A 16,311-nucleotide genomic window follows, 5' to 3' on the forward strand; every position below is an offset into this window, starting at 1 on the left:
CTTGAAAGCAGCAAGAGAAAAGAAAACCATCACATACAAGGGAAACGCAGTAAGACTATGTATAGATTTCTCAGCAGAAACCATGGAGGCCAGAAGACAGTGGGAGGATATATTTAAATCACTAAAAAAGAAAAACTACCAACCAAGAATTTTATACCCAGCAAAACTGTCCTTCAAAAATGAGGGAGAAATTAAAACATTTTCAGACAAAAAATCACTGAGAGAATTTGTGACCAAGAGACCAGCTCTGCAAGAAATACTAAAGGGAGCACTAGAGACAGATACAAAATCACAAAAGGAAGAGGTGTGGAGAAGAGTATAGAAAGAAGGAAATTAGATATGACATATAAAATACAAAAGGCAAAATGGTAGAAGAAAGTACTACCCAAACAGTAATAACACTAAATGTTAATGGATTGAACTCCCCAGTCAAAGACAAAGACTGGCAGAATGGATTAAAAAATAGGATCCTTCTATATGCTGTCTACAGGAAACACATTTCAGACATAAAGATAAACATAGGTTGAGAGTGAAAGGTTGGGAAAAGATATTTCATGCAAATAATAACCAGAAAAGAGCAGGAGTAGCTATACTAATATCCAACAAATTAGACTTCAAATGTAAAACAGTTAAAAGAGACAAAGAAGGATACTATGTACTAATAAAAGGAACAATTCAGCATGAAGACATAACGACCATAAATGTTTATGCACTGACCAAAATGCTCCAAAATACATGAGGCAAATACTGCAAACGCTGAAAACAGAAATAGACCCATCTACCATAATAGTTGGAGACTTCAATTCCCCATTCTCATCAATGGACAGAACATCTAGACAGAGGATCAATAAAGAAACAGAGAATTTCAATAATACAATAAATGAGCTAGATTTAACAGACATTTATAGAACATTACACCCCACAACAGCAGGATACACGTTTTCCCAAGTGCTCATGGATCATTCTTAAAGATAGACCTTATGCTGGGTCACAAAGCAAGTCTCAACAAATTAAAAAAGACTGAAATCATGCAAAACACTTTCTCAGATCATAAAGGAATGAGGTTGGAAATCAATAACAGGCAGAGCACCAGAATATTCACAAATATGTGGAGGTTCAACAACACACTCTTAAACAACCAGTGGGTCAAAGAAGAAATTACAAGAGAAATCAGTAAATATCTCGAGGCAAATGAAAATGAAAACACAACATATCAAAACTTATGGGACGCAGCAAAGGCAGTGCTAAGAGAGAAATTTATTGCCCCAAATGCCTATATCAAAAAAGGAGAAAGGGCAAAAATTCAGGAATTAACTGTCCACCTGGAAAAAATTGGAGAAAGAACAGCAAACTAATCCCAAAGCAAGCAAAAGGAAAGAAATAACAAAGATTAGAGCAGAACTAAATGAAATTGAGAACATGAAAACAACTGAAAAAATCAATAAAACCAGAAGTTGGTTCTACGAGAAAATAAATAAGATTGATGGACTCTTAGCAAGATTGACAAAAAGAAGAAGAGAGCGGACGCAAATAAATAAGATCAGAAATGGAAGAGGAGACATAACCACTGACCCCACAGAAATAAAGGAGGTAATAACAGGATACTTGAACAACTTTATGCTAATAAATACTACAATGTAGATGAAATGGACAACTTCCTAGAAAGACATGAACAACCAACTTTGACTCAAGAAGAATAGATGAACTCAACAAACCAATCACAAGTAAAGAAATTGAATCAGTCATTAAAAGCTTCCCAAAAAGAAAAGTCCAGGACCAGACGGCTTTACATGTGAATTCTTCCAAACATTCCAGAAAGAATTAGTACCAATCCTGCTCAAACTCTTCAAAAAATTGAAGTGGAGGGAAAGCTACCTAATTCATTCTATGATGCCAACATCACCCTCATAACAAAACCAAGCAAAGATATTACAAAAAAAGAAAACTACAGACCAATCTCTCTAATGAATATAGATGCAAAAATCCCCAACAAAATTCTAGCAAATCGAATACAGCAACACCTTGAAAGAATTATACATCATGACAAGTAGGATTCATCCCAGGTATGCAAGGATGGTTCAACATAAGAAAATCAATTAATGTAATACACCATAACAACAGATCAAAGCAGAAAAATCACATGATCATCTCGACTGATGTAGAGAAGGCTTTTGACAAAATTCAACCTCCTTTCCTGTTGAAAACACTTCAAAGGATAGGAATACAAGGGAACTTCCTTAAAATGATAAAGGGAATATATGAAAAACCCACAGCTAATATCATCCTCATTGGGGAAAAACTGACAACTTTCCCCCTAAGATCAGGAACAAGACAAGGATGTCCACTATCACCACTGTTATTCAACATTGTGTTGGAAGTTCTAGCCAGAGCAATTAGACAAGAAAAAGAAATACAAGGCATTAAAATTGGAGACGAAAAAGTAAAACTCTCAATGTTTGCAGATGATATGATACTATATGTTGAAAACCCTGAAAAATCCACAGCAAAACTACTAGAGCTAATAACGAGTACAGCAAAGTGGCAGGTTACAAAATCAACATTCAAAAATCTGTAGTGTTTCTATACACTAGTAACAAACAAGCTGAGGGGGAAATCAAGAAACGAATTCCATTTACAATGCAACTAAAAGAATAAAATACTTAGGAATAAATCTAACTAAAGAGAGAAAAGACCTATACAAAGAAAACTACAAGAAACTGTTAAAAGAAATCACAGAAGGCCTAAATAGATGGAAGGGAATACTGTGTTCCTGGATTAGAAGACTAAATATAGTTAAGATGTCAGTTCTACTTAAATTGATTTACAGATTCAACGCAATAACAATCAAAATCCCAACAACTTACTTTTCAGAAATAGAAAAACCAATAACCAAATTTATCTGGAAGGGCAGAGTACCCCGAATTGCTAAAAGTACCTTGAGGAAAAAAACGAAGCTGGAAGCCTCACGCTGCCTGACTTTAAGGCATATTATGAAGCCACAGTGGTCAAAACAGCATGGTACTGGCATCAAGATAGATATATTGACCAATGGAATCGAATAGAGTGCTCAGATATAGACCCTCTCATCTATGGACATTTGATCTTTGATAAGGCAGTCAAGCCAACTCACCTGGGACAGAACAGTCTCTTCAATAAATGGTGCCTAGAGAACTGGATATCCATATGCAAAAGAATGAAAGAGGACCCGTATCTCACACCCTATACAAATGTTAACTCAAAATGGATCAAAGATCTAAACATTAGGTCTAAGACCATAAAACAGTTAGAGGAAAATGTAGGGAAATACCTTATAAATCTTATAATTGGAGGCGGTTTTATGGACCTTACACCTAAAGCAAGAGCACTGAATAAATAAATAAATAAATGGGAGCCCCTCAAAATTAAACACTTTTGTGCATCAAATAATTTCATCAAGAAAGTAAAAAGACAGCCTACACAATGGGAGACAATATTTGGAAACGACAAATCGGAAAAGGTCTAGTATCCAGAATTTATAAAGAGATTGTTCAACTCAACAACAAAAAGTCAGCCAATCCAATTACAAATTGGGAAAAAGACTTGAACAGACACTTCTCAGAAAAGGAAATACAAATGGCCAAAAGGCACATGAAGAGATGCTCAATTTTCCTGGCCATTAGAAAAATGCAAATCGAAGCCATAATGAGATATCATCTCACACCCACCAGAATGGCCATTATCAACAAAACAGAAAATGACAAGTGCTGGACAGGATGTGGAGAAAGGCACACTTACTCACTGTTGATGGGAATGTCAAATGGTGCCACCGCTGTGGAAGGCAGTTTGGCGGTTCCTCAAAAAGCTAAATATAGAATTGCCATATGACCCAGCAATACCATTGCTAGGTATCTACTCAGAGTACATAAGGGCAAAGACACAATCGGACATTTGCACACCAATGTTTATTGCAGCATTATTTACAATTGCTAAGAGATGGAAACAACGAAAACGTCCATCAACAGATGAGTGGCTAAACAAACTGTGGTATATACATACGATGGAATATCATGCAGCTTTAAGACAGAATAAAGCTATTAAGTACGTAACAACATGGATGGACCTTGAGAACATTATGCTGAGTGAGACTAGCCAAAAACAAAAGGACAAATACTGCATGGTCTCACTGATATGAACTGACATTAGTGAATAAACTTGGAATATGTCGTTGGTTACAGAGAACATCAGGAGAGAGAAATAGAATAAGATATTGGGTAATTGGAGCTGAAGGGATACAGATTGTGCAACAGGACTGAATATAAAAACTAAGAAATGGAGAGCACAATACTACCTAAGTGTAATACAATTATGTTAAAACACTGAATGAAGCTGCATGTGAGAACGATAGAGGGAGGAGGGCTGGGGACAGCCCTTTCTTTGTGATTCCATTTAAGACTGAGATGGTATAATCTAGGAATGCCTAGAGTGTATAATAATAGTGACTAAATGTACAAATTTTAAAAATGTTTTTGCATGAGGAAGAACAAAGGAATGTCATTATTGCAGGGTGCTGAAAATAGATGATAATTAATATTTTGAAATGGCTCCTTATGTGTGAGACTAAAGCAAAAAATGTTTATTTGTTACAAAATTTATACTTTGACTAGTGCATTTTCCTAATATAATTTATGTAGATAGTTTGATTGAATGTCATAAGTATTTGGAATCTCAGGTAGGACATGAGATTTTGTTGGTTTGTCCAGTGTGATGCTCCAGTGAATCCCAGAGTGATTCGATCAGTGAGTGGAAAAGTATTTGCAAAGCAAGCCCCCTTCGGGGAATTGTGAATATGGGGATAAATTCAACTTCCCCAAGTTGAATTCTTGATATTCTCACAAGCAGTGTGGACAACCAAAGCTATAGGCTGAGCCTCCAGTCTTGGGGTGTGTTCATATGAAACTTAATCCCACAAAGGATAGGTCAAGTATACTCAAAATTTGGGCCTAAGAGTCACCCCTAAGAGAGCCTCTTTTGTTGCTCAGACGTGGCCTCTCTCTCCAGCCAACACAACAAGCAACCTCACCACCCTCCACCTCTCTGCGTGGGACATGACTCCCAGGTGCGTGGACCTTCCTGGCAATGTGGAACAGAGATCCTACTGTGAGCCGAGACTTAGCATCAAGGGATTGAGAAAAACCCTAGAATGAGCTGAAACTTAGCATCAAGGGGTTGAGAAAACCTCAACCAAAAGGGGGAAGAGTGAAATGAGACAAAGTGTCAATGGCTGAGAGATTCCAAACAGAGTTGAGAGGTTATCCTGGAGGTTATTCTTATGCATTAAGTAGATATCATCTTGTTGTTCAAGATGTAGTGGAGAGGCTGGAGGGAACTGCCTGAAAATGTAGAGCTGTGTTCCAGTAGCCATGTTTCTTGAGGATGATTGAATAATGATATAGCTTTCACAATGTGACTGTGTGATTGTGAAAACCTTGTGCCTGATGCTCCTTTTATCTACCTTGTCAACAAATGATTAGAACATGTGGAATAAAAATAAATAATAGGGGGAACAAATACTAAAATAAATTTAGTTTGAAATGCTAGTGATCAATGAAAGCGAGGGGTAAAAGGTATGGTAGGTATAATCTTTTTTTTTCTTTTCTGTGTTCGTTTTATTTCTTTTTTCTATTCTTTTTATTTCTTTTTCTGAATTAATGCAAATGTTCTAAGAAATGATGAATATGCCACTAAGTGATGATATTGTGAATTACTGATTATATATACTGATATTTTATTAATTTTTTAAATTAATAAATAAATTTTTAAAAAAACAAAAAAAGTGAACGAAAAAAGTGATCACGGTGATGAAAACACAACCATGTAATGATATTGTGAGCCAACGATTGCACACGATGTATGGAATGTATACATATGAAGACGTGTCAATAAAAATATTTTTAAAAATAAGAACACCCCCCCGCCCAAAAAAAAAAAAAAAAATTAAGGCAGAGTGTATCTCAACCCAGCTGGGTCTCCAGGCAGATGGAAATGGCACTGCTGATGTGGCCCCAGCTGCACGTGACGAGCACAAAATGCATATTACACTGCGAGATTTTACTGTCTCTAAATTACAAGAGATTGGGATTCAGTATAGACAAAACCTAAAGAACTTTTATCAAATTGGCTATTGTGATTGTGGGACACCAAGGCAGATAGTATATTGCTCTCAGGGCATGAAATGACCAAACTGTCCTCTCTCACCACCCATCCTTCTCTGCATCATGCATGTATTCACTAGCCCTGAAAATGGAAGCAAACACATTACTTATCGACTCATATTACAGTTTGAGGAGATGGGGCCCAACAAGAGTTTGCCCCACCAACACCTCCACCAATGGAACACTACTGACAAATTACAAGAAGTATTAAAGAGGCTGGGGATGAAGCATGTGACTTACACACTGAAGGCTGCAGGACTAGTGAGCGTAACTTTCACCGCAGGAATTTAGACAATTCTACATACTGCTCCCAAAGTTCCAATGGGACTTTGGTGCCCATTCTCAGCCCACTTACAGGATAGCCCATCTCACAGATTGTCCAAATGACTGCACATCTGAGACAGATAGATCACCTAAGGCAAAGAGAACCTGGAGTCAGGACTATGGAGTCATATCCCTAGGATATGATGGTCCAAAGCAGATCGCACGCAGACAAACGTGGACAGACCTAATAGTTGCTAGAACTAAAACTGAGGATACTGATGGGCAGCCAAATGCAGTATTGGTTAGACTGTGCAGCAAGCTGTCCAAAGAGCAGAGGTTTACTAAGTTTGAAACCAGGTCACTAGAGGAAGATGTGGATTCCAGCTGAAAGACAGAGCTAACACAATGTAAAGAGCCCTCTTCTCCCCCCAGACAAGGTTCGGGAGGCCCCCTTTTCCCTAGCATGGTCAAGATCTTGACCTAGCATGGTCAAGATCTCCAAATACGAACAGTCTGCCAGAGGTGAAAAGTCTCCCTGGGAACGTGGGATACAAATCCCAGGGATGAGCCTGGCCTTGACCTTAAGATCCACAACATCTTTTTGACCAAAAGGGGGATAAACATTGTAACAAAATAAGGTATCAGTGGCTAAGAGAGTTCAAACACACTCAAGAGGCTATTCTGGAGGCTACTCTTACGTGAGCCTCAACTATACATTGCCAGGGATTGCCAAACCCAATCAAAATCATTCCTGCCAACCCTAAAGAACACCTATGGCTCTGAAATTCTACAAAAGTTATATTCCCTATGATTACTTTCCAGAAACCTACAACCTCCAGACAGGGTTCCTAGGTCAGACAGGTCCTGAAATCAGGAAGAGCCAGCCTCTCTCTAAGAACATCAACTAGTTCCATGCCCCTATCCCTCATTAGCAACAGCCCTTTCCAACATGAAAAAGTCAGACCGTGCATATCCCAAATACACCTAAAGATTGGGAGAAGAAGCAAAGGACAGGAGTTATAACAGAGAAGATAGGATTTTAAAAATGAGTGTGACTGCTAAATCATTATACTAATCCTTCTTTTAATCTCCAGTGTCTTAGAGCAGCTAGAAGGAAAAACCTAAAATTCTGGAACTATAATTCACACCAAACTCTGATATCTGTTCTATAACTACTTGTTACAATGTACCATGAAACTTATGGCTTTTTTGTAAATATATTTCACAATAAAAATGTGATAAAATAATAGTATGTAGGGATACTGAATACTCCACTAATATGTGAAGGACACGTATTACCATCTTTTGGTTCCCCATTAATGAACACAGGGTTTTAGCCTTAGTAGACACTGGAGTGGAATGCACCTTAAATATGAGAAACAGTTGCAAATTGGGGGCCCCCATGCTAACCATTGCTGGGTAAAGGGGCCAAGGTATTAAAGCGATACACTGGCAATTATTAATGCAAACTGGCCATGTGCCACTTCAAAAATGTACAGTATGTATCTCCTATCCCAGAATATATATACTAGGAATTGATGTCTTGCAAAATATTACCTTGCTAACTACCATAGGTGAATTCCACCTCCAATGCCGAGTACTCAAAGCCGTCCTGAGAGGACATGTTAGGTGGTCACCGGTGAAAACACCTTCTCCCAGATGAACTGTGGCAGTGCTTCAGCATAAGTTGTCTGAGGCCAAGAAGAAATCACCACCACTATTAAGGAATTAGAAAGAGTAGGTATTACCATTCCTACTCACAGCCCTTTTACTAGCCTTATCTGGCCAGTAAAGAAACCTTATAGAACTTGGCAAATGACAATTAACTACAGAAAACTAAATAAAATAACTCCTCCTTTATTTACAGCTGTGCCAAATATTGCTACTTTGCTACAAGATCTAAGTACTCACTTGGGCCAATTTCATTTTGTATTAGATGTTCCTAATGCCTTCTTCAGTATTTCTTTAGATCCCTCCAACCAACTTGCATTTGCTTTCACATGGGAAGGACAACAATGGACACTTACCATGTCACCCCCAGGATATCTTCATAGTCCCACTATTTGCCATGGCTTAGTTGCTCAAGACCTGAAAACGTGAAAACCTCCCAAAAATGTAACTCTTTTCCATTACATCAATGAACCAGTAACTCCTTCAGAACTAGACACCACTGCTAACACAACTGTGACCCACCTTGAAAGCTAGGGATGGGCAGTAAAATCAAAACAAATTACAGGGTCTTAAATGCTGTCAAATTTCTATGTGTTGTGTGGTCAGATAAGACTAAAACTATTCTTTCTGCTGTTGTCAACGAAATACAGAACTACCCTACTCCATATACTCCTAAACAGTTAATGGCTTTTCTTGTTTTATCTGGCTATTTAGAGAACGTTTATACCTCATTTGGCACAAATTTTAAATCCTCTGTAGGATGTGGTTTGTGAGGGGAAGGCTTAGGAGTAGGACACCCCAAAGTAGGCTGCTGCTGAAAAGTTCAAATGAGCTACAGTTCAAGCACAAGTTTTAAGAAGGGTTGACCCAGATGCAATGTGTGAATTGGATGTGGCCAGTACTGATACTGGTTTTGGGTGAGGTTGTGGGAAAGACAATAGGGAAAAGTGTAACTCTTGGCTTCTTGTCTCAGCAATGGAAAAGGCAGAACTAAGATACAGCACCCTGGAAAAGCAGTTATGTGCAGCCCTGTTAGAAGTCGAAGGGCTGACTCAGAAGAGTCCTGTGACTTTATGAATAGCCATCCCCATACAAGGGTGGGTATATGACACTGCTAACAAGCCCCAGGGCTCAGCTTAGCATGCTGACAAAGCAGAAAGCTTACCTCCTGCAATGCAGCATCTTTAACAATAGCCCTCAATAAAGAAATGCATGACATTTTAGAATCAGTTTCTTGTGTTGAAGAGCTGATCCTCCTGAGATGGCTTAACCCTATGCCCACTGTTGACAGATCTGGAAGTACACCAAACTGCATATGATATACTGATGGATCAGTACATGGGCAACCTGCTACCTGGAGAGTCATGGCCGTCCAACCTAGCACTGACACCATCTGGTGGGGAAATGGAAGTATGAGGGCAACAGTGGGCTGAATTAAGGGGCTTTATGGATGGTCATTATTCATGAACCAGGAGATGTATTAACTACTTGTATTGACAAGTAGGCAGTGTACCGGGGCCTGACTGGATGGCCACATGGAAACAAGAGGAACGGACTTTTGTCAGCCACTGCTTATGGGGAAAAGAAATGGAGGAGAACATCTGGACTGTTTGCCACAAACAAAAGGTAAACCGTGTGTTTTAGTTTTGTTAATGCTTCCAGAAATGCAATATATCAGTAATGGATTGGCCTTTATAAAGGGAATTTATTAAGTTACAAATTTACAGTTCTAAGGTTATAAAAATATTCAAACCAAGGCATCCAGAGAAAGATACCTTGGCTCAAGAAAGGCCGATGGCATCTGAAACACCTCTGTAAGCTGAAAAGGTACATGTCTGGCATCTGCTATTCCTTTGGCTTCTGATTTCAAACAGCTTCCCCAGCGGTGTTTTCTTTCTGCTTCTCCAAACATCTCTGAACATGTTGGCTCTGAGTTTTTTTTCAAAACGGTTCCCTCTTAAAGGACTCCAGTAAATGGATTAAAACCCACCTTGAACAGGCAGAGATAATCTCCATGGAAACCACCTAATCAAAAGGTCCTATCCACAACTGGTGGGTCACATCTCCATGGAACAACTTAAACAAAATGATCCTACCCTACTATATTAAATCACAATTAAAGAACACGACTTTTCTGGGGTACACAAAGTTTCAAACCTGCACGCCATATTTCATGTCCTTGCCCATAGCTGATTTTTTACTTAACAGTAAGGAAACAGATGCTTTAGCAAAAATTTGTAACCTAGAGCCAACACCACACAAGGCTGCTGAACAGTTGCACAGAAGACAGAATACCAAGGGTACCAGACTCCACGGAGACTGACACAGCTATTCCAGCTGCATATCACCAGACAACTGAAAGAAATTGTGGGTTCACTGCAATGCCCAAGGATGCTTCCTCATCAACGCAGTCACATCAGTCACAAGCAGATTCTGGTCTCTGGGTGACAGGTAGATTATACTGGGCCCCTTCCCTTTTCTGAAGGTGTAAAATACACCTTTACAGACATATATATAGCCACTGAACTGTACTGTCCTTTCCAGTAGGAAATGCTAACCAAAGAGATACAATATGTAGCTTAGAAAAGCTAAGCGCATTTTACAGTGTCCCCACACATGTAGACAGTGACAGAAGGACCCCCTTTACCAGAAAACTAACCCAAGCCTGGGTTACTGAACATGCCATCTTACGAACAATTGATTTGTCTTACAATTCCACAGAAGCAGAGTTAACTGAAAGGATGAACAGGCTTTTAAAAGAGCACTTAAAAGATAAGCAATCTCTGCAGGAGGGGACAGCCAGTTATATCTGGTCCTCACCAACTTCAATTCACTGCCCTGAGCAGTTGCTTCCATTCCCATTGAACTGTAATGGTGGGGCCCATGCAAGGGCTGCAAATTCAGGTAAAAGGACCGGCAATGCTACAACCACAAGGTAATGAAAATATCCCGCCTTTGCCTGTGCCACAAGCATTAGAATATTGGGTGAAATAAGGTCGATTAGCCATGGTCCTGACCAATGCAACCTGCTGGCTGGGAATCCTAAGCCCATGGGATACTGGGGTAGGCCAAAATTTAAATACAAAACAAACCCGGAACCCATTCATACCTCAAGATACAATATGTACGACTCTGTGGACACTTATTATGCCCAGGTTAACTGCTGATTTGACTATAGAACGCTCCCTGCAATTGCAGGGAGAAAAGGGGCAGTATCTAAAAACCCCATAATAGTGCCCCTTTTCTCCAGGAACACTTCTGGCTTCTAATGGTTTGAAATTTAGTTTGTATTCTATTAAATATTTCTCTCATTGTTCCCCATAAACATCCTTCTTTCTGCCCTTCACATCATAGCAAATACTTTTCTGCAATAGGCCTGCACTGTCAAGTGCCACTGGCCTGTCCTGGACTGTGACGCCTGCAAACTGGACTGCATGGAATACTGTGTTGGTCCAACAGAATTCAGCATACTGGAAAATCTGGAAAGGAATCTTTTAAGACTGAAATCACAGGTTTTATCAATTATCAGCAGACTGGTTTAATTCCCTTTCTTGGCCATGGCAGCATCATTTTGTTAGGTTGTTATCTATGAGTAGGGGGCTCCTAATGTTCAGTGGTCTCTTATACTGCTGGTGTGGAATATGAGTACAGTGTCTGTCCTATAGTCAATGCAAACTGCTGTGTGGGGGTGGACTGTGGTATCCCAGGGGTTGGGACCCCATCCCTCAGGAAAAAGGGTAGCATCTTACCCATAGCAGCCTGCGGTTTCAAGAGAAAACTCCCGTGCCTTCAACACCATTGTTTTCTTGTGAGAGTCTGCTGAAACCCTGTGGTGACCAAATCTTGCAAAACTGAACCTTATAAGCCCCACGTGCCTCCACCCACCCACCCCACCACCACCACCTCTGGCAGTCCTTGCTCACTACAGTGTTTTTTCGCATGGTGTGCTAACCTACACATTTTCCAGCCAGCCACCATTGGGAACAATCTTTCTCCTGTTTCTAAAAGTCCCTAATTAAAACTCATGGTTAATATTCTGCCTGCTGTGTTCTTTGGTCTCAGGGTTGAACTGGGATGGAACACTCACTGTTTAATGCACTTGTTAGTGAAACCAGGAACTGGTTACCTCAACCCATGTCCTCTACTATTCCCAACCTCAAACTGAAAGGCATATCTTTCCTAATGTGAGACTGGGTAGGAATCTGTGAATGTATCAGTACAAATTATTCCTCACTAGTACGCAATCAAAGGCAGTCTTTCAGGTGATGAGTCTCTCTCCCTTCTGACAAATTAACATCGACAATGACGACAAAAACAGCAGCTAACATCAAAAGAGAATGCTACATGTGAGGCAAAGTTCTTAACAAAGAATTATAACCCCTATTTTAATGAGACATTGAATAAAGGTTCATCAACTTGCCCACAGCCCATTAAGTTAATAAGGGTCAGAGTCAAAATCTGAACCTAGAGATTGTGATTTCTCAAAGTCCTTACTCTTAATCACTATACTAAACTACTTCTCCAGGTAAATATTCACAATTTATAGTATCATATAATCTTACATTCTGTGACTCAAACTGACCACAACAGAATCTTGCATACATTTTAGGAGGTCATTTATTCCTAGCTTGTTAACAGTTACTCAAAGAGGGCAGGCCTCATGCTCCAAGCCCTAAGAGCTAAGGATTATTTACTTGGGGGTCACTATCTATAGCATGCTGCTGAAAGCATTCAGACTGGAGAGTGGCACAGAATAACATTTCTGCAAAATGAAAAGTAATTTTTGACATTACTGATTTAATCCAGTTCAGTTTCCTGCCCCTTTTCAGGGTGTAAATAGTGTACATATTCCCTACACATTAATAAAGGGTTGTATAATGTCCCTCAAAATTCACGTGCACCCAGAACCTTAGAATATAATCTTATTTGGAAATAGGATATTTGTAGATGTAATTAGCTAAGTTTCTCAAAATGAAAGCATCCTCGATTCAGAGTAGGCCCTAAATCCAATAACTAGCGTTCTTATAAGAGAAGACAACACATAAACCATGTGAAAAACTATGTACAGAGATCACAGTTTTGCTGTCACAAGCAAAAGGAAGTCAGGATTACCAAAAGTTATCAGAAGGTGGATGAGGCAATAAAGACTTCTTCCTTAGAGCCTTTCAAAGGAAAGTGGCCTTGCCAACACCTTCATTTTGGACTTCTGACATCCTGAACTTCAAGAAAATAAATTTGTCCTGTTGTAGAACCAATCTGTGGTAATTTGTTATGACAGCCAGAGGAAACGATTATAACATCTAAACTACAACACTTAATTCTCAAAAAAAAAAAAAAAAAAAAAGGAAAACTACCAGGTACCACAAAAAGATCCCAAAGAAAGAGATCTGATGAAACATCTTAGCAGATAGGTTCAATAAAATGCAAAGAAAGCAGCTAACAAATAAAAGACTTGACAAAAGAGAATACAATGTGTAGACATTCAAAATAACCAAGAATTTCCAAAAGCATGTTATTATAAAACAGAGCAGAGAAGTCAGTTGCCTAGCATTGTGATACTGACAAGGAATAAGAACTCATTTTGAGTTTGATAAAATTAATTCAGTTAAATACCTTATCAATGAAGTTGAGTGATGGGTACATTCAGCAAAGTGCATCATCATAGACCAGCTACTAACCTGAATTCTGCTAAGCACAAGGTACTTTTGCACTTCATTCAGTTTCTCACACATACGATAGCAACAAACACACCTTTTTCAATAAATACAGAATCTTAAAGTTTTAAGTATCTAATAAAATTAGTAGTAAGAGGCCTTTGAAAAGAGATAGAACTCCAACATAAATACAGAATCTTAAAGTTTTAAGTATCTAATAAAATTAGTAGTAAGAGGCCTTTGAAAAGAGATAGAACTCCAACATCAATACTATACTAACAGCAGATAACATTAACTGAGCTCTTACATAATGTCAGGAACTATTTTAACAGCTTAAAACGTATTAACTCATCTATTCCTTATAACAACCCTGTGATTATAAATCCTTCATTATAGCCATTTCACTGATGAAAAGCTGAAAAGCAGAGTGTAATCTACACAAAGTTACAACTAAAAGAAGGTTATCAGGCCAAAGAGGTCACACTCTTATTGACTAAGAGAAGTAGCCTCAATACATGGGCTATTATACAACATTCGCCATGAATAAACAGTTTTAAAATTTTTACAGAAAACTATAAAAATGTATAAAATAGTACTAATAGTTCTATTTTTATGATAGTAAAATATTTTCAAAGTAAAAGATTTAAAATGAAAAATAACCATCCTCTTTCTTTTCCATGCTCCCTTATAGGCATGCATCTTTATTGTTAGTTTCTTCTGGTATTTCCATATTTGTAAATATATTCATGCTCCTATTTCTTGACTTAACAGTATTAGACATTTTCTCTTGTTTACTTACCAGTATAGATGAGGTCAGCAACATATGTATATTCATAGGACACACATACATTAATAACAGCACAATTTTGGGTTAAATAAGTTTCAGTGCTGTGATCAGACAAATTAGCTCTACGTTCCCAATGAAGACAACTTAGAAAAGCTAGACAGATGAAACATAAAAACCAACTTCTTAAATATATGAAAAGGGAGTAGGGAAATAAAGAATTACTGACCAGATCCCAGAAAAGACATGAACCTAGAGAGGAGATCCTAGTCCTCGGGACAGTTTTTGCTAATCCAGAAGAAACCCTAGATTCACAAATCTGCCAAAAATTATCTTTAAAGTAGCTTCTTCTAGACTTTAGAAGATTGAAACAAATCTCCTAAATCAATTCAAGGAAATAAAGGAATATATGGGTAGAAATAAACTAATGGTCAATACAGAGTACAGGATATTATGAAGACAGTGTCTGAGCAAAAAGAATAATATGAAAGTTTAAAAAGAAACAACAGAAACCATGGATATAAAGGCACAATAATGGAGATTAAAAATATATTAGAGGCATACAAAAGTAGATATGAACAGGCAGAGGAATCAGTGAACCAGAAGACAGGATAATCAAAACCATATTGAGGAAAGAGAATAGAAATTGAGCAGTGTCTAAGGGACGTGAATGACAGCATGAAGTGTACCAACATATGCATCATGGGAATCCCAAAAGAAGGGAAGGGAAAAGGAGTAGGAAGAATATTTGAAATATAATGGCTGAAAATTTCCCAACTACTACAGACAAAAATATATGTCCAAAGTGCAACATATTCCAAGCAGGATAAACCATAGCAGACCTACTCCAAGATACATACTAATCAGAAAGCCAAATGACAATTCCGAAAGTAGAAAGAGAAAAGTGATTTGTCAATACAAGGGATCCTCAATAACTGAGTATTTCTAATTGCCGTTTTCTCATCCAAAACCATGGATATATTTAAGTTACTGAAAGAGACAAACTGCTAGTCCTAAATTCTTTATCTGGCAAAATGTTCCTTCAAAACTGAGAGAGAGTTTAAAACTCTCACAGATAAACCAAAAGACCTGCCCTAGAAGAACTGCTAGAGGGAGTCCTGCCCTTCCCCCACTACTCCCACCCCCACCCCGCAGCACTTGGCAGCAACTGTAGGGCCAACACTAGGAATAAGGTAGATGCAGTCTGTGTCTTCTATGAAGTTTTAAGTTGTTCCTCTGAGTCATATCTTCCTCTTTCTTAGTATGACTTGTAGTTTTTGCTGATGTCTGGGTATTTAATTATTTTGTGTGCTAACTCTGAAGGTCAGTTTTCCCCTCTTGCCTAGGGTTTTATTATAGATTGGTGTTCTGGTTTGCTAGCTGCCAGAATGCAACACACCAGAAATGGACTGGCTTTTAATAAAAGGGGATTTATTTTGTTAGTTCTTCAGAGGAAAGGCAGCTAACTTTCAACTGAGGTTCTTTCTTATGTGGGAAGGCACAGGGTGATCTCTACTGGCCTTCTCTCCAGGCCTCTGGGTCCAACAACTTTCCCCAAGGTGATTTCTTTTTGCATCTTCAAAGGCCTGGGCTGAGCTGCGAGTGCTGAGCTGCTTGGGCTGTACTACGTTGAGCTCTCTCATTTAAAAACTAGCCAATTAAATCAAACATCATTCATTGCAGCAGGCACACCTCCTAGCGGACTGCAGATATAATCAGCAACAGTTGAGATTCACACCCCATTGGC

General features: G+C 38.6%; 1 protein-coding gene across 11 annotated transcripts in view; it reads right to left on the bottom strand.

Annotated features, from left to right (window-relative positions):
- FAM13B (family with sequence similarity 13 member B) overlaps positions 1-16,311 on the bottom strand; it is a 188,235-nt gene that overhangs the window by 92,525 nt on the left and 79,399 nt on the right. For 3 of the 11 annotated variants that reach the window (XM_077138553.1, XM_077138554.1, XM_077138556.1), the window contains exon 2: positions 8,013-8,172. The exons of the other annotated variants lie outside the window; for them this stretch is intronic. The gene's annotated coding sequence lies outside the window, so the exon portion shown is untranslated. The remainder of the gene's footprint in view (positions 1-8,012; positions 8,173-16,311) is intronic. 11 annotated transcript variants of the gene reach the window in all.

Source organism: Tamandua tetradactyla, chromosome 20, assembly GCF_023851605.1.
Source record: "Tamandua tetradactyla isolate mTamTet1 chromosome 20, mTamTet1.pri, whole genome shotgun sequence".
Lineage (NCBI taxonomy): Eukaryota > Metazoa > Chordata > Mammalia > Pilosa > Myrmecophagidae > Tamandua > Tamandua tetradactyla.